Source organism: Notechis scutatus, chromosome 4, assembly GCF_049901735.1.
Source record: "Notechis scutatus isolate UNSWTSFEM ecotype Mainland chromosome 4, rNotScu1.2, whole genome shotgun sequence".
NCBI classification, from domain to species: domain Eukaryota; kingdom Metazoa; phylum Chordata; class Lepidosauria; order Squamata; family Elapidae; genus Notechis; species Notechis scutatus.
The window spans coordinates 113,609,570-113,631,509 of NC_142012.1; the positions used below are offsets into that span (position 1 = coordinate 113,609,570).

Below are 21,940 nucleotides of genomic sequence, written 5' to 3' on the forward strand. Positions count from 1 at the left end.
AATTCTGCTGACTGCCAGGAGTTCAATCCTCATTGGCTCAAGATTGACTCAGCCTTCCAAGGTTGACTCAGCCTTCCATCCTTCTGAGGTCAGTAAAACGAGGACCCAGATTGTTGGGGGCAATAGGCGGACTCTGTAAACTGCTTAGAGAGGGCTGTAAAGCATTGTGAAGAAGTATATTAGTCTAAGGGATGCGGTGGCTCAGTGAATAAGATGCTGAGCTAGTCAATCAGAAAGGTCGGTAGTTCGGTGGTTCTCATCCCTAGCACCGCGTAACAGAATGAGATCTTCCCGTTACTTGTCCCAGCTTCTGCCAACCTAGCAGTTCAAAAGTATGTAAAAACACAAGTAGAAAAATAGGGAGCACTTTGGTGGGAAGGTAACAGTATTTAGTTTCTTAGTGTGGTCTACCTTGTTGGGCTGACACGCAGAAACATGCTAAGTGGCACTTCGTTGCTGTTCTTGAAATATTAAAACTGAGACTGGGTGGCCAACTATGAGGTATGTTACTTTTTGTACTCCATAAAGTGGAGAATGGACTGGACGATCTCCAGTATATCTTGCTGCATGGTTCTAAAAATGTGCATTTTCAAATGTTGCACAAAAAGTATTTGTCTGTAAAAGTAAACTTGTTGCTTTTTTTGTGGATTATGGGAGTGTCTCTCATTAGGATAGGTTGGATAAGCTTTATATTTATTGCTGGCTGGAAAAACTTCATGATTATTTTTATTTTTTTTTGCCTGACACAGGGAAAAAAAGAACTTATGATTGATAGTTTTGATGATTATGCAAGATAGATTATAGAAAGAATAGATCTATGTTGTAACTATAAAGGTAAATTTATAATTGTACTTAAAACTGCTGGAAAGAAGATGGGAAGCCACATCTCTGTATCTTTATTCTTTCTTTTCTATTTTCCCTTTTTTTGCTCTTTTTGCTTTCTCTTTGATCTTTTTCTTTTTCTGCATTAGTTTTTAATCTATTTTTAAAAATTATATATATGTATGTGTGTGTGTGTATGCATATGTACATTTGTATACTGTATATGATTGGTTGGATAAACTCAGATTTATGTTCTATCAATATCTAACTTATGCTTGATTGTACAATAGAATACAGTCCTCTACAATTCACCCTGGAATTCCTTTGGGAAGAATTGTTCCAATAGCCAATGGCTGGTTTGCAACGACGTGCCTTTTGGCAGTTATTCTGGCTGTCGCTTTGCTGATAACATTATGCTCTTCCTGGTTGAAATGTTGATCAGCTCTTGCCTTGTGGTTTCATACTTTGAGTTTATGCTGCTGTAAGCTGCCTTGGGAGATGAGGTATAAATCATTATTTCTAAGGGTAGCTTTAAAAAGAGAGTTGGTTCAAAGCTTTGAAACACAACATACTGAGATGATATCTTCAGAATACAGTGCATGTCTGAATGCCATCCCTCTTGGAAATGCACTGTGGCACATTAGAAGAGACTCAAATTTTCCCCCTTTTGACAAGCAAGATTTTTCTTTATATAATTGTGTGAAGAGCATTTAAACAGGGGACACATCTGTATGTATAAAAAACATTTAATACAGGTAGCGAATTAGAGTACCATCAAGAATCACAGACTAAACCATCTAGTTCTTGCATTATGCAAAGATTTCCACAACCTTCGATCTTATTTCTTTCCCTTTTGAAAAGAACTATAAAAAGGGAACAATAATTTTAGAAAAATCAAGTATACCTGGCAACTAGCAACATTTATTTCAAGACTGTCTGGGTCCAAGAATATTTTTCTGGAATCTTTAAAAAATGTATGAAGTTGAAAATGAGATGCAGCATCATATAATCAAATAAACTGGGTAAAAGTAAAAACTTCCTCCCACTCACTGAGTCTGAATATATACATATATACATATATATGTCACACTAAGGAGGGATATAGCTTTTTAAACATCTCTATTCAATATTTCTTTTCCAAAAGGAATTTGTGTAGATGGAAGAAATGTATGAGGTATTATTTTGCTGACTGAACCAAAATGGGAGATCAAATTTGAATAAAACACTATTTATTTAAAGAATGCTTCAAGGTTGTTTGCTGCTTGATTCTTTAGCTATTGTTATTTCCCACGTTTTTAAATACCATGGATTCAAACAAAAATATACTTTGGCTTTCCGTGTTTTGTATTCTAACAGCTAAGAACACAGAAACAAATTGAGATCCATCTCTCCCTCTCCCTCTCTTTCTCTCTCTCTCTCTCTGTATGAAATTATCATGCTGAAGATATAATAGTAGTAACTGTAAACTGTGAAGCTGCAGGTTGGCATGATTGATTGCACATATTCTGGGAATTCCGGCAATGAAATCTTGGATTATATAACTGCATGGTGAATTTTTTTTTTCTTAATTAGCTTGACCTGATCTTGTCTGTAGCAAAAAGTGATGTGAATGGGCTTGTTAGATGGTGACTGTCCCTTTAAAATGCTCACATTGCTGCTGCTGGCTTTTGCTTAGCTTGAATTTCCATCATCTGGAATTATAATTGGTTACTAATTATTAGTCGGAGGGCCAAATGTTAAATAAAAATAGGGAGTTTTTTTTTTTCTCTTCTAAGACTTCTAAATTGAATTGCATGGGTATATTCTTGGACTGGTCGCAGCTATTCTAGTATGGGGGAGAGAGACATGAACTGAAGTGTTAAAACTTTTGAGCTTTGTGGGAATCTTCCTTTTTGGTCAGCTGGGTCAGCCCATGTTTAAACATTCACGAAGTGCATGTTTTCTTCCTCCTGATTGTTAAAAATTAAAATTCTGATCATATGCAATTTCATATTGTAGACATGAACTATAATGACTTCAAGAATACAACAGTTATTCTCATTATAAACAATGATTAGGGAGAAGCTCCTTGGTGCTCTCTGACCTTCTTTTTCTTGCAGACATTTCATTAACCAAACTAGGTAACATCATCAGTGAGCACTGATGATGTTAGCTAGTTAGGGTAATGAAACCTCTGCAAGAAAACAGGCAAGCTCAGAGAACACCAAGGACCCCACATTTCAACCCTGAGCTATAAACATTCTCCTTTATTGGAATGAGCTCCATTTTGGTTTAGAAAAGGAGATAATATATTTACAGGTAATGTAAAAATGAACACAATCAGATAACTGGAAGTACACAGCTGCCCTTTCATCTATACCTGCTAACAGGTCATTCAAGGGGCAATAAAGACATGCACGTTGGTGTCTAAATGTAGCCACAGCTTTACTATTGAAGAAGAAAAGAGGCATCATCAGCTTCTGCAGCTGTCAATGGAATAATCTATGCCAAAAACTTCATGACCATGACTTCTGGTTGCCTCAATGGAAGCCTTTGTGACAAATGTTGCGTATATGTATAGTAGTTGTTCCTTTTTTATAGTTCTTTTGGAAATAAAGGAGTTAGAAGTAATGGAAAATAAAACTTAGCAAACTTAGCACTAACTAAAGTGAAAGATAATGATAATGATTCAGAGGTAATTTTTTTGTGCAAGGTAGCATTCTATAAAAAAAAACAAGGCAAATACTTCATAATCATAGTACTTTGTTGGGGACCATCTCAATGAAAAATGCTGACTTCTAGATCCTTTTCCTTTCTTAAAATTGTGCTCTGACATGTTCCATTAACGTGGAACAATCTCTAATGCATTCCATACTTCTGGGTCTTCACTTACTATAATAATTTTTTTAGTTCATACAATCAGGCAGAAGGCAGTCTTTGGCTCAAGCATCTGAGTACCCACAAACAGAAAGGGGGTTTGGTTGCATATATCCAGGAGAGTGTGTGTGGGGAAACATAGAGTTGTAGGAATTATTTGTACAGATCAAACATTTTCTCTCTAAAACTAATAATGTGAAGAGATTTAGGTCTGTGAAGTGATTGTCACTATTGAGATTCTGTTCATTATAATTCAAATGTGTATTGATGTTTCAATTTCAGTGCAATTCTCCAATAATTGAATGGAATTTAAATTTTTAAAAAATCAGATCACTGTATCTGACTAGTAATCACTGGGAAAGAGGAGTGTTCAAATATTTCAGATAGCATCGGATAGATCTTGTGGTTTGCATACATTCCTGTGCAATTACAAACATGGTCTAATCCCAGCAAAGAACATCTTGGATTTATAGCTGGATGAGGATAAAATGGATGGGGACTGGCTAGGGGTCAGAGAACATTAATTGGTTTGTTGGAATGGCTTGGAATACACCAAACTGTTGGGTGCATTTTCAGACCAAATTACATGTGATTTACCTGGTATGAATAGACCTGCCTGGGGGAAGTGAAAGCAGCGAGCATGATTTATAAAGATAGAAACATGTCAACAATATTGTTTTATTTATTTTTATTTTTTTCTCTCTCATGTCTTTAATTTTTCTTGTCTTCTTTTTTAGTATTTTTCTGCTTATTACATACAATTACTCTTAAATTGAACAGCTCAGTTGGTATACATTCATGTCTTTAAATTAGGTGTTTAAAATAAATGCCATAATATTGGTACTCCATTCATTCATTCATTCATTCATTTTCAATGTGTATGGCTACTCATCTCAAATTCATGACTCTAGCTAGGGTTGGTTTTTTTTTACAACCCTGTTATCCCTTCTTATTGGAGTGGAATCAGGGTGACTGAATGGAGGTGAGTGTTTACTGGCCAGATGCTCTTCCTGACACCTACGTGGAGTTCACAGCAGATATTTTCTCTTTGTGCCCTCTCAACCTTCCGAATGGCAGCCTATCATCTTCACCTCTAGACCACCACACCCCTCTAGATGGCTAACAACCATTAAAGACGGTATATAAAAACATGCAACAGCAGCAATAACAACCATACACATATAATCAACAATCAAAGTAGGAACAAAACCAACATCTTCTTCATGGAGGATAATGTTCCAAAGGGCAGGCATCATGACCATAAAGGGTCTTTTCTTTGGCCCTGGCAGATGGCTCTCCCTAATAGACAAGCCCAGGAGTGTGCCTGCCCTGCCAGATCTTGGATAGGTAATCGGGGACAGGCAATAACTCAAAGCATCACTGCCTGCATCTTGAATTGGTAACTATACAGGCAACCAATGCATTGAAGTAGTCCATGTTAGCAGACATGGGCACTTGGCAGCTGGCATGTATTTACAAGTGGTTGCAGCATCCTGGGATCATGTGATCACCATTTGCAACCTTCTCAATCAGATTCGGACAAGCGAAGCCAGATTCACTTAATAACTATATGTTTTACTTAACAACTGCAGTGACTTAACAATCAAAGCAAAAAAAAAAAAAGGTCATAAAAATTGGCCATGATTCAGTTAACCATTTTGTTGAACAATGGAAACTTTGTGGTCATAAGCCAACGACTGCCTGTATATCTTCAAGCTCTTTCTAAATACTAGTATCCATGCAAAAAAAAAATTCCTACCTCCATTTGGGTACAAATCTGACTATCTCTACAAAATTCCATGTTTTATGCTGTCCACTTTTGCTTTAAAAAAAACAAACTCAGTTTAAGTCCTTAATCTCTCTTCAGTACAAAAACATTGGATTATCTATTTATTTGGATGAGAATCTAAAGATCTTTTCATAGAGTTTTAATTGGCATGTGCTTACGTCTTACGTTTACATCTAATCCAAAAGTCTTTCTTGACTTAAAAGAAGTCCATAAAGGGTTTGTTTTCCATTTTCTATCCTCATTTCCAGAGACAGTGAGCCTTCAGCCAACAGTGGTAACCTGATGTACCAAACTAACTCATCTGGATTGAGGAAGTGAAAGCAAAATCTCTCTTCATCCTCTTCCACTCCTTCCAGATTTCATCTTCTCCAATATCTCCAGAACTTCATTGAAGGAAAAGGTAACACATGAAAGAGAGTGCCATGATCATAGCTGAAGATCGTTTTCCTAGAAAGAGGTTCCTGTTAAAATCCCTATGTCCCTTTCTGATTATCAACTTTATCTATTGAGATTATCTGAAATATATAGATTGGTTTAAGGATTGGTCTCAGTGGGGCTTGAAGTTTGATTTTCTGAAAGCATAGAATACAGGGAGAATGAGTAGAAAAATATTGAATAGTCCAATATGAAACTATTAATATATTATATTTTAAACAATATCTTTCTGTTTGTACTGGTACATCAAATCTCTCTTGCCCAAATATTTGTGTAGGCTTAAAAAGGCATTGTTAATTAAAATGTAATTGTTACAGGTATGCATTGATAAATGCAAATTATCCCATTTTGACATTCGTTCTTCTGATCTCAAATATGATCTTGACTATTAATTTGGCCAACTGTCAATGGAATACATGAACTGCATAGTTGGAGCCATTGTCATAGATGGCAGATCATTACCAGTTTTTATATCTGTTGTAGGAACGTAGTCATCGGTGGGAGCCCTTAAATAGGATGTGAACGAAAACCTTCACCCAGTTATAAGAAGATAATTACAAGTAGCCCTTGATATACAACCACGATTGAGTCCAAAATGTCTGTTGCTAAGCGAGATAGTTTTACCCTGAATTTTACAGAATTTCGCTCCATTTTACGACTTACCTTGCTGCAGTTGTTAAGTGAATCACTGCAGTTGTCCAGTCAGTAACATGGTTGTTAAGTGAATTTGGCTTCCCCACTGATTTTGCTTGTCAGACAGTTTCAGAAGGGATCACAAGTAAGGACCAGTTGCCAAGCATCTGAATGTTGATCACATGACCATGGGGATGTTACAAAGGCTGTAAGTGTTAAATTTGGTCATAAGTCACTTTTTTCAGTGCCATTGTAACTTTGAACGATCACTAAATGGACTGTGGTATGTCTGGGACTTTCTGTATAGGCAGGTGTATAAATTTACAATATATGGTAAGGGAGTTTGATTATATCTTTTCTGGACCTGCTTTTATTGGAAGCAACTGTTAAAATGCAGAAAGGAGGGCAGGGAAAACCAGTACACTGACCTTGAAACTGATAATTCAGAATTAGGATTCTCTAGTTTTCCTGAGCTTTGTGCACTTCCAATGTATAATTTAGACCTGTCATCATTCCAGTCAGGATACATTGCTTTGAGATTGGCCAGTATAAAATGGTAGAGGGAGAAAAGGCCAGCAATGATTCTGAAGATATTAAGTTTGGTATTATGCCAGGTTGACTTATAGAACTTCACAAATGGGAAATTTTCAAGAAGTTTCTCCACGCAGGTTTTAGGTCTCTTAAAAAAGATTTCTTTACGACTGAGGGAGGGAAAATGTGGGAGCTCCTGAGAGGAAGGATGTCTTAACATTAGATAAAAGTTAGATCTGTTGTAGGCCATTCACCTATTCCACTAGAACTCCACTGCTGTACTTTTTTGACCAGTGTTCTTCATCCAAAAGAGGAAGAGGAGGAAACAGAGAATCATCTTCAAAGATCAAATTTCCGCAGGAAGAAAAATTGCGAATGCAAACTAATATGGATGGCATACCTTCAAGCTCTAAAAGAGAAAATACTTGAAAAACGTTGACTCTGATATGAAGCATGTAGTTCAGAAGTCTCCAAACTTGGCAACTTTAAGACTTGTGGACTTCAACTCTCAGAATTCTCCAGCCAGCTATGCTGGCTGGAGAATTCTGGGAAGTGAAGTCCACAAGTCTTAAAGTTGCCAAGTTTGGAGACCTCTGACTTAGTTGAAGCAGAGGCTTTAAAATATCAGCTTAGGCCCATATCATATAACGACCCAGTTTTCTTAATAAGTCTATAATGGGGGGAAAGGTGGAAAGAAAGAGAAGAGGAGGGCAACCAGTAGCAACATAGTTGGTACAATATTAGAAGGTTTGGGGACAAACCCTGCTCATAATAATAATCAATCAAATAAGGGTGGAAGGCTATCTTCTCTTACATCTTACCTCCTTAGTAACTGAAAATTTTTGCTAATTTCTTCTTTAAGTAATAATATTTTCTTAGCAGGATCTTAATTTATTACTTCTTCTAGAATTATTTAAGACTTATTGCATGATTTAATGTGTATTGATTATGTAGCATTTTTCTCTAGTATCGCTTCTCGTAGAAATTTAATAGACAACGTGTCATCGGCTGAGTCATTGTTTCAGAGATATTTCCTTACCTTAACCAGAGAATAGAACGAACCCTGGCAGGCAAAAAGGCATTAGAAGTGGGAGTGGATTCTGACCTACTTCTGGATTTCCCATAGGTTTTCCCTGGTGGAAAACTGGCAGGAAGCATTGGAAAGAGTGATCATGTGACTGAGTTGAGTGTGGCAGCGCTGAAGCAGTGACAATTTTGCTGAATATTAAACCCACAAAAGTAATAGCATCCAGATTTTTGAATGCATCCTTTAAGTTAGCCCATTTGAGGCTGATTCAAAAATTGTTGCCCTATATTATACTGTTTTGCCCAATTGAAATTCACAAACAGACGAAGAGGCAGGAGAGTTTTAGTAGCGTAACAATAGCAATAGCACCTAGACTTATAGACCATCCCATAATGCTTTACTGCACTCTCTGGGCAGTTTACAACTTGAACATATTCCTCCCAACAACCTGGCTCCTTTTACTGACCTTGGGAGGATAAAAGGATGAGTCAACCTTAATTCCATCAGGATCAAACTCCAGACTGTGGATAGTTTGCCTACAATACTGCATTCTAACTGCTACACCTCCAGGGCTCAATATAAATTTGGGAAAGATTCTTAGAATCTAAAGAGTAGCCCTTCTATGTGCCCTTCTTCTATTTCTGGAAATGTTAAGGGGAAAACAGAAAGACAGATGTATCCCACAATCTGATATTTATTTTATGAACTAAAATGAAGTTCAGAGGAATTTTAAGTCAGCTCCAAACTCCTTCTCTTGTTTTGAAGTTTTCTGTCAGTTCTGAAACTTGGTAACATATGTGCTACATACAAGTAACAATGTGTACCTGAGAAATGAGCTTTAATTTATTTTTACAATATCGAGCCAACCTGTTTTTCAAAACAAGCTGTGTGTCTTTCACAGAATAAAAATACACAACCAGCAACGTATAGAGAGAAAGTCTATTTTCTCTCCCTTTCTACATTTAATTTGATACTCTATATTTAAAAAGAAAAAAAAATCTCCCAAGAAATTTGCCATTCAATGGATTGGGAAAGACAGCAGAGAGGAAGGAAAGAAATATCCATTGAAGATATCAAACGTTACTGTTCCTCCTTTTTCCCCCCAGATATGCTTCTGATGGTTTTACTGTGTAGTTGCTATTTCATGTGTAAACCAACCTTGAGACTGATAACGTGTAATTTAGCAAAAGTCATCTAATGACCATCTGGTTGGGCATTTCATTAAACTGAGGTTGAAATTAAAGTCCATCTACAGACCATCATTATTCTCCTTGTTATTCTTAGCCCAAATAATTATCTGTATGTGTAGAAGTGGTTTTAAGATAGTTCTAAGTATTCTGTTTTCTTTGTCTTGGCAAACTAATTTGATAGAAAACTTATCCAATTGGTTGCATTGTGTTCTGGCAGAACACAACTATAAACATCTATTATCTCCAAACATGTTTTGGCTATCTGAATATATGAAATGTATTACAGATCTTGGAGGCGGGGGGGAGGAGAAACATCTATTAATTCCCCAGTTACTAATTCTTTAATTTCTAGAAGGATGAATAGCTCCACAGGTTTCAAAGAGACAGGACAGCAGGTGAGTTCTGTATTAATTCATTTATTTGTCACTGCAATCAATGGACTCTCAGTGGTTTACAGTAATTAAGAGCCCAAACAAGCAATTCTAATTAAAGCATTCACTCTAAACAAACCCCATAAACCATTATAAATAGCATCAATGGGTCATAGGCATCTCATCGCTCTCCAAAAGTCCTTAAAAATGTTTTTTAATGATTTCTGGAATGCTAGTAATGTAGGGGCCAGCCTGATTTCTAAAGGGAGGCAATTCTTTAGTATAGGGCCCACAGCTGACAAGCAACACCTACAAGCTTGGGAAGGCACCAGCCTTTTTACCTTAGATAGTTTGGTTGAGTAGATGAATTTTGTTTGGACAAAGTGGCTGTACAAAATACTTGAGTTCCAAACCATATAGAACTTTAATGACAATAACCAGCACTTCGCCTTTCACCTAGAAGCTAATAGGAAGCCAATGCAAAGCTCTGAGCAATGGCTGGGCACCTGGAGCTTCTAGATGATCTTCAATGGCAATCCAAATATGATGCATTGAAATAATCCAATCATGTACTGGTAAGGGCACAAATCATTATTGCAAATTCCTCCTGCTGAACGGAGGACCATAATCAATGCACTAACTGATGTGTGATCCTGACCCTGATCTCCATCTACTCGTAAAGCAATAGTTGGGAGTCCAAACGGACCTCCAAGTCACAGACCTACTTTAGCAGAAGCAGTGCCTACTACAACAACTAGAACAACTCAATGTACAATCACTAAGTCCATCTTGATGAGATTAAACTCAACTGGCTTCCTTCCATCCAGTTCGTATTAGACTACAGACACTGGGATAAAACAAGTCATTATAGTAGCCATGGGTGTTCTAAAATTTCTTAAACTAGTCTAAAGTTCCTAAAGAGCCATGGTGACAAAGTGGTTAGATTGCAGTACTGTAGGCTAACTCTGCCAACTGCCAGCAGTTCAATCCTCACCGGTTCAAGGTTGACTCAGCCTTCCATCCTTCCAAGGTCGGTAAAATGAGGACACAGATTGTTGGGGGCAAATGTTGACTCTGTAAATCACTTAGAGAGGGCTGTAAAGCACTGTGAAGCAGTATATAAGTCTAAGTGCTATTGCTATTGCTAAATATATCTAACAGAGACAACATGCAGGTAGTACTTGACTTACAACTATTCATTTAGTGACTGTTCAAAGTAACAATGGTATTGAAAAAAAGTGACTTATTTTTCACATTTAGGATTGTTGCAGCATCCCCATGGTAACTGAATAGTGCTAGATATTTCTTTCCAGTACTTCGGAGTATTCTTAAAAAAAATATCACCACTATATATAGTAAATACTCCTTCTGTATGAAGTTATTGTTTCTCTTATGATATTGACATTATTGTCACTATTCATTTGTTGCATTGTGGTTTTTCACTATCTATTTAGCAACTGTTTACAGTTAACATATGATGATGAAAAGGTAACTTTGTGACTTTCCTCCCATGTACAACCTTTGCAAGTTCATAAAGCAAAGGAAAACTAAAGTAGGAGCATAAGTAGAATCATGGTTTCATGTAGCTACCATGTTGCCTAATGACCAAGTTGCTATCCCAATATGGCTCATTAAACAAGGACTACCTGTACGTAAAAATTAAGGGAATGTAAAGTTAAAAATGCTTGAATCATAAATACATTAACATTTATCAATGTGCATAAGCCAATCCCCCATTACCTACTTTTTTTTTTTAAAGGCAGCATATGTTATTTCATATCTGTTCCTCTTTCCTTCTTGAGGTATTTTGTGAGAAATACAGGCATGCTTGGCACCCAAGTAATGCTAAACATTAAAAAGAAAAGGTATCTATATCATTTAGTAAGGAAGATAACAAATAACATTCTCTGTTGTGAAAAAGGGAGAATGTATGAACAAAAGGCAGAAAATGAAAAACAAAATGAGAAAACTAAATAGGAAGGAAAACTGGTTGTTGGAACACATCCAAGTGTTGGTATGGCCTCTATCGTTCCTTTCCAAGGATGTTCTAAACCACTAACTGTATGTTAGGAAGGAAGGGAGGGAGGGACAGGTATTTCTCCTGGCAGAAACTACATTCTGTGCAACTTAGGAACAGCTTTGACATGAATCAGCTCACCAACTAGCAGCTAAAGAATGTTGCCAGTAACATCAAAAATAAGAACAAAATTATTCAAGTCTAATGAAAAAAAAAAAACACTGTTCCCCTCCATTTAGTTTGTGGGAAAGTGATGATAAAGAAATGCATTGTGTAAATGTGGAGAGAGTGTGCAAATAAACATCCCATTCACATCTACTCAGCAGAAAGCCTGAATTCCTGCATAAAATTCATGAAAAAAATAACAGTATTAAGAAACAAAACCATAGGTTAGTGACTTGGAAAAACCATGGTTCCCTGATGTGAAAGTTGTGTTACTGTGCTGTCTTGTTATTATGTCATTGTGTGACACAGTGCTGTTTTCTTAGTGATTTTGCTATTTTTTTATTGTCCAATGGCCAAATAGCTATGTCTAGTTTCAACTATAGAATTACCACACTGAAAAGAAAGAAAGATTGGTAACACATGGAGCTAATGATAAATCAGTCATAACATTCCCCACCCGTTATAGAATAGTAGACACAATCTTGGCATTTCTTTTTAATGACCAAAGATTTTTGCAGTTGTTTATTCATTTTCTTCTGAAGACATTCAGAAAGAGAGTATTCCATTTTGCAGAGTATACAAGTATTCAAGCCATAGTCACTTCTTCCAAATTACATGGTTAGGATGAATTTGATCTCAAATTCCTTTTGTCCAAATCCACCCTCATTTCTTCATAATAGACCATCATAATTTGTTTTATCTTCTGCCCTTTTTGTATACCATATGGATATGATCATTTATCTCAGGTTTACTATATAAACTGGATAAAGACTTGCTCATTTTAGCTCACTCTAGTACATTCTATTGAATATTTACATTTAGATCCTGATAATATTTTTATAATGCAACTGCATTTCATAATTAACCGGTACTATAAATCCTATTAATCAATAAAACAAAGACACATATGGCAGGAAATAGATATAATCTATTGTAATCTATAATAGGTGTTACAGAAAGGCATACCTTTCAAAATAATTATCATTATTAATGTTGATCATTTTTAAAGGTGCCCAGAATAACCATGTATGCTTTGTTCAAGTCCTCATCTAGAAATTAGACTTCATTAAGAGTGTTTAAAAAAGAATATCCATTCAATGAAAAAAACAAAAGATAATTTTTGACCTATTTTAGGTAAATCTCATAAATGTTCTGATCAATATTATATGGTTTACATAAAATGTAGCCCAAAAAAATAAAGAGGAAATATTTTTTATGTTTAATTCATTCTCTATGTATGCTCAGATGTACTCCTATCTCACTTTCTCCACATACATAAACACCACACACACACACATACACACAAAACAATTTTAAGGTCACTGTGACCAGAAAGTCTACAAATGACCATCAGACATTATGGCAATGATATGTTTCTCTACAGATCAACTGATTCAAAAAATTATAGTACCACATGCTATTTGAAATGAAAAAAAAATCTTTACCGTGTAAGGATCATAAATCACACAGTGCTCATTGTGGTTGTGCCATTCCTGAGAGCACTCGAACTGTTGTAAGCCTGCCCTGTTGTGATTCCAAAACGAACACTACCCACTTTCCAGCATCTGATAGAAATTTAAGTGTTGAACATCAGTACCAACCCTTTTTTCATTTTAAATAACTTCTGCGCCTTGAATAGATGTTGGTCACCAAAAAGAAACTGAAAGCAAAATGGGAGAAGCTGTATTGGAAGAGGAATTGGCACAAAATACTGCCTAATAGGAGTAGAATAGAATGGAATGGAACGGAATCTTGTTTACATCGAGTGTGTGGAAGCTAGGGGAAATTGTGTGAGAAAATAATCAGAGAGAGCCAATTTGGTATAGTGATTAAGGTGCTGTCCTACAGTTCAGGAGACTGAGTTCTGACCATTTATGATTAATTTTAGGGATTGTTCACATTTGGACCTTATATAAATTTCTACTGACTGAAACCTCTCATTTCACTACTTTGAGCAGGACCTTTGATTCAGTCATTTTAGTAGTGTTTGGGAGAGCTCATACTAGATTACTTATTTTTGCAAAATCACTATGTGGGAGTCAGTCAAAATTAGAGTGATAGGTGCAAAGATTTATCATGTAGTCCACGTTTGCTAGATTTGCATACTTTATAGTGGGATATCAGGTGTTGATTAGGGCCTCAACTATCATCTTTACTATTGCTTGCTACCTCTGAAATTTGTTTTGTTTGTTTTGTTTTGAAAAAATACTGCCAGCGAAGACAATGGCTGAAATGTACCTTCATCGAGTGGAAGAAAGGAAGTTTCTGGGTGTTTCTAGGACCCATATTTTAACTTTGGGCAAAAGAATTGTAGAGTCCTAATGTTCACCTTATATATGAAATATTAGAAGTCCTTGAAGCTTGAATTTCAAAGCAGTCAATGTGTGTTTGAGATATCTATAGTTTTCATTAAGATAAAATGAGCAAGGACTGTATATATTAGGTCTTGGCTCAAGATGCCTCTACCACCCTGAGATCTTGGGATACATTGTATTTCCTGCTGTGAGAGATGTCTGCCATGTGAGAAATAATGCCTTGCACATCCCGTCTCTTGTAGAATACAGAGAAAGCGTGAGAAAAAATGAGAATGAAACCATATCTGGCCAACAGGCTAACATTTGGCTATCACTGTCCAAACCAATTACAGATGGGCACAAGTTTCTGAAGGAAATTCAGTCTTCTGTGTATTCATATGTGAGGTGTGTGTGTGTGTGAATGTGTGTTAAAAATTCATGCTATGCAAAATGATAAGTGATTATGAAATGTGATAATGGATTTCAGTTGGTGATTCTACAAAGAAATGCCAATCTAACCTTGATTGGGTCTTAAAAAAATTGGGAAGTTTTTCAGCTTCTCCTAGTGCCGGATCCAGATTTACTCGAAATAGAGTCATTGGAACCAGTGAACTTGTTATTCATGATATTAACTGACTGACTGAAATATGCATTTGAATTGTTAACTCCTTTACATTAGCACCAGAAGCTGAAGGTATGCATGTTTACTAAAATAAATACATGCTGCATAATTGGAAATATAAATAAAAGGACAATGAAATCTAATCATTACCATGAGTCTGCTGTAAAGTGATATACTCATACTGTATGAAAAGCTGGCAGACAAGCAAAACACATTGCTTCCTGCAGTCATTATTTTACATAGAGATCCGCAGAATTTTATAACTGAACTAGATTAGTGGCTTTCTGACGAAGCAAAACTTGCCATGAAATGCCTTACAAATGTTGCCCGCATAAAATTGAAAACCAAAAGTGAAGCTTAGAAACAGCAAGTTAAGATTACTATCTGGAATAGTATCTAATTACAAGGATCACATATGTCTGAATGAAAGCCACAGCAATGAGTCGTTAGGATGAATGAACAGCCATTCTGAAGCGCTCTGGTTGATTAACTGCAGAGGTTGGATGGTCTGTAATATATGGAGAACATGGCTATCCATCTAACAAAGAGGATAAAAATAAATAGTGAACAGCTGCCTGTTTAGTTAACCCTGGACCATCCTGCGCACTCCAGGAGCGTGGGATCTTGCTAGAAAACAGAGGGTACAATTTTGGGGGCAGATACATGCAGAACACATTAATGGATCAGAGTGGACTGATTTAAATGGGAAGGCTATAAAATCTATCTAAAAAAAGACTAAGAAGAAATTGTGATACATATTAATTAGCCTGAATTAGATGTAATTGGTTAATCAAAGTGTTGACACTGCATTTATGGGGTGCCTTTTACATATTATTTTCAAATGGCATGGAAGAATTTCCTTAAGCCACTGTGATAAAAGAAAATCCCACACCCTGTTCTAAATGTCCATAGATGAATATGACACAATGATTGAAGTCAAGTGCATTGCTCACATAATTTCCTTATGAGCACCTGTTCATTTTCTAATTCCCTTTGAAAGGCAGGACTTTGTGGAAATCTCTATTATGTTGATTTCCAATATCTCTTGAAATGTGAAAAAGTATCCAATAAGCCATTTAAGGATCCATTACATATTAAACACTAAAAAAAAGTTCTTGGACATTGCAGTATAGCATCAAGCTATTGCTACGGCCAATAATTCTTTCAAAATTAAAAACTCTTAAAGAGTTTTATAACATAGTATCTAGTAGCCCAAAATGTCACTGTTATATATTTCCTTAAGAATTTCATTTTAATAACCATTTTGGAATGACATCCTTTGCACATTTCCAGCAAGATAATAATTATTCTAAACTCTTGTGCACAGTTCTCCCTGGAGTAATATGATTTAGAATAAATTGTTGCAAATATGAGATTGCTGAGGAATTTCAGTTATCCTGTTAGTAATGGGACTCACAGGCATGTAAGCTTGAGAATGTTGATTCAAGCCAAAATACTCCTGTGTTATTATTACAATAACAATTAAGGACACTTCAGGAACCAATATGCCAAAATACCACATGAAAGGATAGTTTAAAAGATGATCGCATTTGTTCTGGCTCACAGTACATCAGTGGGAGGGGAAAATCTTTCCAAGATGGATATTTCTATGAATATGGACAGATGAAGAATATTGCTGGCTCCTTGCCATTACAGATGTTTATGAATGGATAGTTCAAAATGCGAAATTTGGCCTTAAGCAGAAAATCTGTAAAATAAAATATTTCAACTTGATTTTCATTGAAAATATATTATGAAATAATAGAACAAAATTTGTTTGTCTATTTTCCATTGTAGCTATGCTATGTTTTGTACAGTTTCAGTTATTTGTACTTCTAGGGTTGAAACATTACTTCCTTAGTTCTCTCCTGTATCTACTACAGCTTTCTCCAACTTTTGATGTGTTTAAGATTATGAACTTTGCCTGCCAGAATGGGTGTTGAGATCCACACATCTGGAAGGCAGCCCTATGGGGTATGTGGCCAATAGTGGCTTCTACAGCTTTTTAACCAACATTCTTTAGATTGATTGACAGCATTTGGAAATGCATGCATTGCTTCAAATCCAAATGCATGCACTGCTTCAAATCCAACTTAGTCTGCAGTGTTTACATTTTGGAGTCTTTGGATAACAACGAATGTTATAGAACCGAGTAGGAAATAGATACCAATATCTATTCTGTTGGCAGAGGCACTGGAGCCTCTTCAGCTTCAGTGTGCAAAATTTCTTAAGAGGTTAGATTTATCCTTATCCACTGTCATAATTTTAAAAACTGTCTCCCTCATTCTGAAGGGAACTCAAGGCAAGGCTGTTTCTGATTCACGCAGAGTGGATTTATTAACACTGTCTGGGAACAGGTTTGAGTGAACACTTCAAACATTGTTCTTCAGGTCATGCTCTTTGATCCAACATCAGAATTCCATTCAATAGGTGTGGAGGATTAACAGCAGCTTCTCACCAATAACTTCCTTGTAGTCTTTGCAGCTTTAATAGAAGAACCTGGATGTGTAGCTAGAATCAATCTAGAACCTGTTTGCAAGGCTGTTTTGCTTTGCTTTGTCTGAGAAGTAATGATTCAGATGAGACTGGCAGAAATTCTAGCTAAACAGAACACTTTTTTGAAACGTAAAGAAGTATGAAAGATTCAGCTTTTACCATCATTAAAAAAGAAATATTTGGGAAAACACATGCATTCTTACTTATAGTAACCATGTTGTAATGACAGTCTTTTGATTTATGACTTCATTATTCATATCTTTTTATGATTTCCATATTTATGTGCATGTTGGAAAGGGAGGGAAAGCCCCCAAATTGCCAAATGCAATTTTAACAGTTCAAAGAATGAAGATTCTCAGGTTTGGCCTATGTGGATTCCCAGCACCACCTCTTTTACAGTAAGTGTGAGGGGAAAATATCTGGCAAAGCAAATGAAATGTTTTATGATCCACTCCTTACATTAAATCAGATTGGAAGAACAGTTAAGCTTTTGTTCAAATGCAGGCAAGAATCTAAATTGTGTTTGACCAATAGGAACGGAGGTTGAGCAAGCACATGGATGAATGTCAGAGTGGATGAACTACTTTCATAACAATACCCATTGCTCGGGTCCATCAATGCCACCGATAGCAGATTGGATCTTTTTGAGCAATTCCTTCCAATGTTTGGATTCCCAAACCTATGTGTTTATGTGACTGTTACACATCTCTATAATGCCTTTAGTTACAGCACCATCAAGTTTTTCTTCCCTTTATGACAGTCATTTAAATCAACAGATGAATTACAAAAATGGAAATAGATCAGCTGGACAGATGGCTTCTTGTTTAGTAAGCATTCCAAATGAATTAAACATGATTCCCATAAACATATATGAAAGAGTCTTATCCAAGTCTTATTCAATCTGGTCCTTCCAGATGTTTTGGAATAGAATTCAGAGAATTCCATTGTCCTTAAGAGAGCCAGTTAAGTAAGGCACCAGGCTAGAAACCAGGAGACTGAATGTCTATGGAGATTCTCAGTCATCCAGGTCATGGTTCTCCCAAAGGTGCTTTCTAAAGATTCTGAGTTCTAGTCCCACCTTAGGCATATTTCTAACATAAATAGTTCGAGTTTATCTGAAGGGCATCCAGAAGTGGCTTAGAATTCAGACTCTAATTCTAAACTGAGGAAGGCTGACATATTTTAATTCAGTCACTATCATTTTTCCAATGGTAAAAACAGAATTCTTCTAGCTATCTGAGATCTTTTCTAAAGGGAAGTGTCACGGATTTCAAATTGAACTATGTGCTTTCAAAGTACATTATTTGTCATCTTAAAAGAAAAGCCATCGCATGAAGGAAGGATGGGGGAAAATGATATACCAAGTGAATTGTGGAGGAATAAATCTTAACAAAACAGTTGCAAATATTCCAAAACTCTCCAATTTCAGTTTACTTGTTACTATGAATTATAATAGCCAGACATTATGCAGAATTCTTGTTTGTCCTTCCTAGGCTGGGAAAGGACAACTGGAATGCTGCATTTGGACCAAACTGTTACTTCTTCTATCGCTTTGTTCTGCCGCCCAAGAACCTGCTGAAAAAATTCAGTGATGAATGGCCAAAGTTGCATGATTTTCTGCCATATTTTTAAGTGAAAAGGGTAATATAAAAACAGCAAAATCCAGCATATAATAAATAGGCCAATAATTCTGCCTCTAGACATCCAAGGATTTCATTGAGTGAATCCTTTGGTGATCAAAAGATATTACACTTTATTTTCTCTCTTTTTTGAATCATAGCTCCTGGCCACAAAAAGGGTCTCTCACCTGTGTTAGTTATTACTTTGCCAACTGGAATAATCAGTCCTGGTCTTCACTTTTTACAAGTTGAAAGTACATCCAATAATACTTTAGAACAGTGGTGGCTAACCTTTTTGGGCTGCTGTGCCAAAAATTGTGCGTGCATTAGCGCATGCATACTTGCGTTCCAGCAACCAGAATGCAATGCATGCCTCCCCCCCCACGCCACCCGGGTGTGCAATCCTCCCCCATGCCACCCCCTTACTTGCACTGCGCTTCACAGCTGATTTTTCGGCTGGTTTGAGGCCTTTTTTGGCCTCCCAGAGGCTTGGAAAAAGCCTCTGAAAGTCTTTTCAGGACAAATAATAGGCCCATTTCATTACAGGAAGTGACAAAATGGGCCTATTATTCATCCTGAAAAACCTTGCAGAGACTTTTTCCAACCAGCCGAAAAATTAGCTGTGAGGCACATGCATGCACAGTGAGGTAAGTTTACCTGCGGCTCACGTGCCGGCACAAATGGTTCTGCGTGCCACTTGTGGCATGTGTGCCATAGGTTCGCCATCACGGCTTTAGAAGGATTTGGATATGCACATTCCCTTTGGAACAGTCTTATAGAACAAAATGCATTTCAAAAAATTTTGAGAAATCATTGGAGTTCTGGAGAATTTGCCAAAAACTTTTCTGGGTCTTGGTGAAATGAAAAGTGAGGCAGAAAATCATTTTGATTTGTGCACAGGTATTGCAGGAATGGGAACAAAAATAAGTAAGGATGCTTTCCTTCCCTCCTATCCAGAACTAAACTTTTAAATTCCAAGAATTATTTTTAAAACCAAGTTTCACTCTCAATGCTAAAATAGGTCTGATTGAGCCCTTTCATGTTAACTGATAAACATATTCAGTGGAAGCTAGTATTATAATAGGACAGCCTAATAATACGTGACTAGAACTGGAAGATGCACTGAATCTAATATACCACAAAGGCTTGCTGAGTATTGGAGACCAAATTAGCCTACAAGAAAGACTAAATAAAGAATATAAAACAGATATATCAAGGCAAACTATGACATACCAGTACATAAAATATAGCAGATAAAGTAGATGGCAACAAGACCTGGCAATGTCTAAGAGCAGGGAAGTTGAAGAAAAAGACTGAGGAGCTAATTCTGGTTGTACAAGACCAATCCTTAAGAACAAACACATACAAAGCCAGGATTAAGAAGAAGCTGAAGAAACAGTGAACTACCTAGTCAGTTGCTGCAAGAACATTGTGTAGACTGATTACAAACAATGGCATGACATAGCAGCAACAATGGTGTGTTGTAATATCTCCAAGAAATACCACTTGGCTCAATCAAGAACTTGCAAAATAATAGAAAACTAAGAAACTAAATGGCTCTTGGACTTTAGAATTCAAACAGAAAGGTACCTGCCACATGATACTCCTTACAGCTAATATCCTGTGACAATATCTATAACACCATCAGACAGCATCTGCCTATCACAGGTCCTTGTGAAGGAGTCAATGGGTGAATAATAATGCCAAATCCAGACTAAATATCTGGCTGACTGTGCAGCCAACATTAATAATAATGAGATAGGTAGCAGTTGAGGAAGGTTTTTATAGGGTGATTACTACTGCTAGCTTTCCTGTTTTTCAGGGCTAAAACCCCCACCTTTGAAAAGAGTCACCAATATTGAAAGGATTATCAAAGGGAGAAAGGATGAACTCAGAGCAATTCAAGCAAAAGCCAAGGTGGAAAAATCCAAAGATTGGGAATTTCTGCTTCCATTAATAGCCTTTGAGCAAAACAGAATACCTTGTAGCAGACAGTTCCAGGTACAATCTTATAGAATAAGAATAAGTTATTGATTCATCTAGACTGAACTAGCATGGGTTTCCCAGGACTTCTTATGTTTTTTTTCCAGCTGAGCTTTTTATGAAACTTATGACTGAACTGAAAAGGTATCATTTTACAGTAAGCTACTTTCTCATCTCCAAACTTGATTTGCTTCCAGACTTAACAGGTTTCAGCTTTGGACAAGTATACAGTCCTGTTCATGATAGGTGATGGGTACAATCAAATAAATATACTTATTTATTTATATTATAGCTATGTTAAGGGAAACCTATGTGAAGTGATACATGAGCCACATAATAGGCCTTAACGGAATCAATTTTGCTTACTAGACATAAAGACATTTGTGATTTAAAGTCAATCCCAATATTACATTTTTGTTTGGTCACTGATATAAAAACCAAAGCAAGACAAGATCAGTAACAATATAAGTGTAAACATTAACATTCTATAAGTAGCCCTTGTTTTGAAAGATCCCAGTTGAACATTACATGCCCTCAAAGAAACTTGGTGACTTTCAGAATGATTCAAGTTAATCAGAAAAAGACAAAAATATATTAGATTGGCCTTAATAGTTTGTGAGAGAAGGAGATAATACTCTAAACCAATCTTTATATAGCACTTTCTATATAGAATGTAGGCTGCTGTTTCACAGCCACTCTGAGCAGCTTATATGAATATGGTAACTTCATATACCTTTGAAAGGAGATTGTCCAAAAAAGCATATGTGCTAATAAAAATCATTCTGCAATATTTGGCATAATACATTGATTTATGGACCTAGTTAGCTTTTGCTGTAAATCTGGGCACCTAAACACACTGAACTTGTTATTCTGCTCTGATCATTTTGATGAACTGTATCTAGGATCCTTTGACTAAGCTCCAGTTCAGTGTGATCATAAATCATTGTGTTTAACAGAACCTAAAGAGAAGTCATACTGGAACAATTTCTTCTCCCACACGAGCCTTTGAGATTATGAAAATTTACATTCCAAATTGAGGGGTGCAAAACTCCGCAGATAGAAATTTAACTTTAGCCAAAGATTAATCTTT

The 21,940-nt window shown here is 36.4% G+C and overlaps 1 long non-coding RNA gene across 4 annotated transcripts in view; it reads left to right on the forward strand.

Moving 5' to 3' along the window:
* Positions 1-21,940, forward strand: part of LOC113413702 (uncharacterized) — a 78,557-nt gene that overhangs the window by 13,978 nt on the left and 42,639 nt on the right. For all 4 annotated transcript variants that reach the window (XR_015749395.1, XR_015749394.1, XR_015749396.1 and 1 more), the window contains exon 2: positions 5,716-5,867. This is a non-coding gene — a long non-coding RNA (uncharacterized LOC113413702). The remainder of the gene's footprint in view (positions 1-5,715; positions 5,868-21,940) is intronic.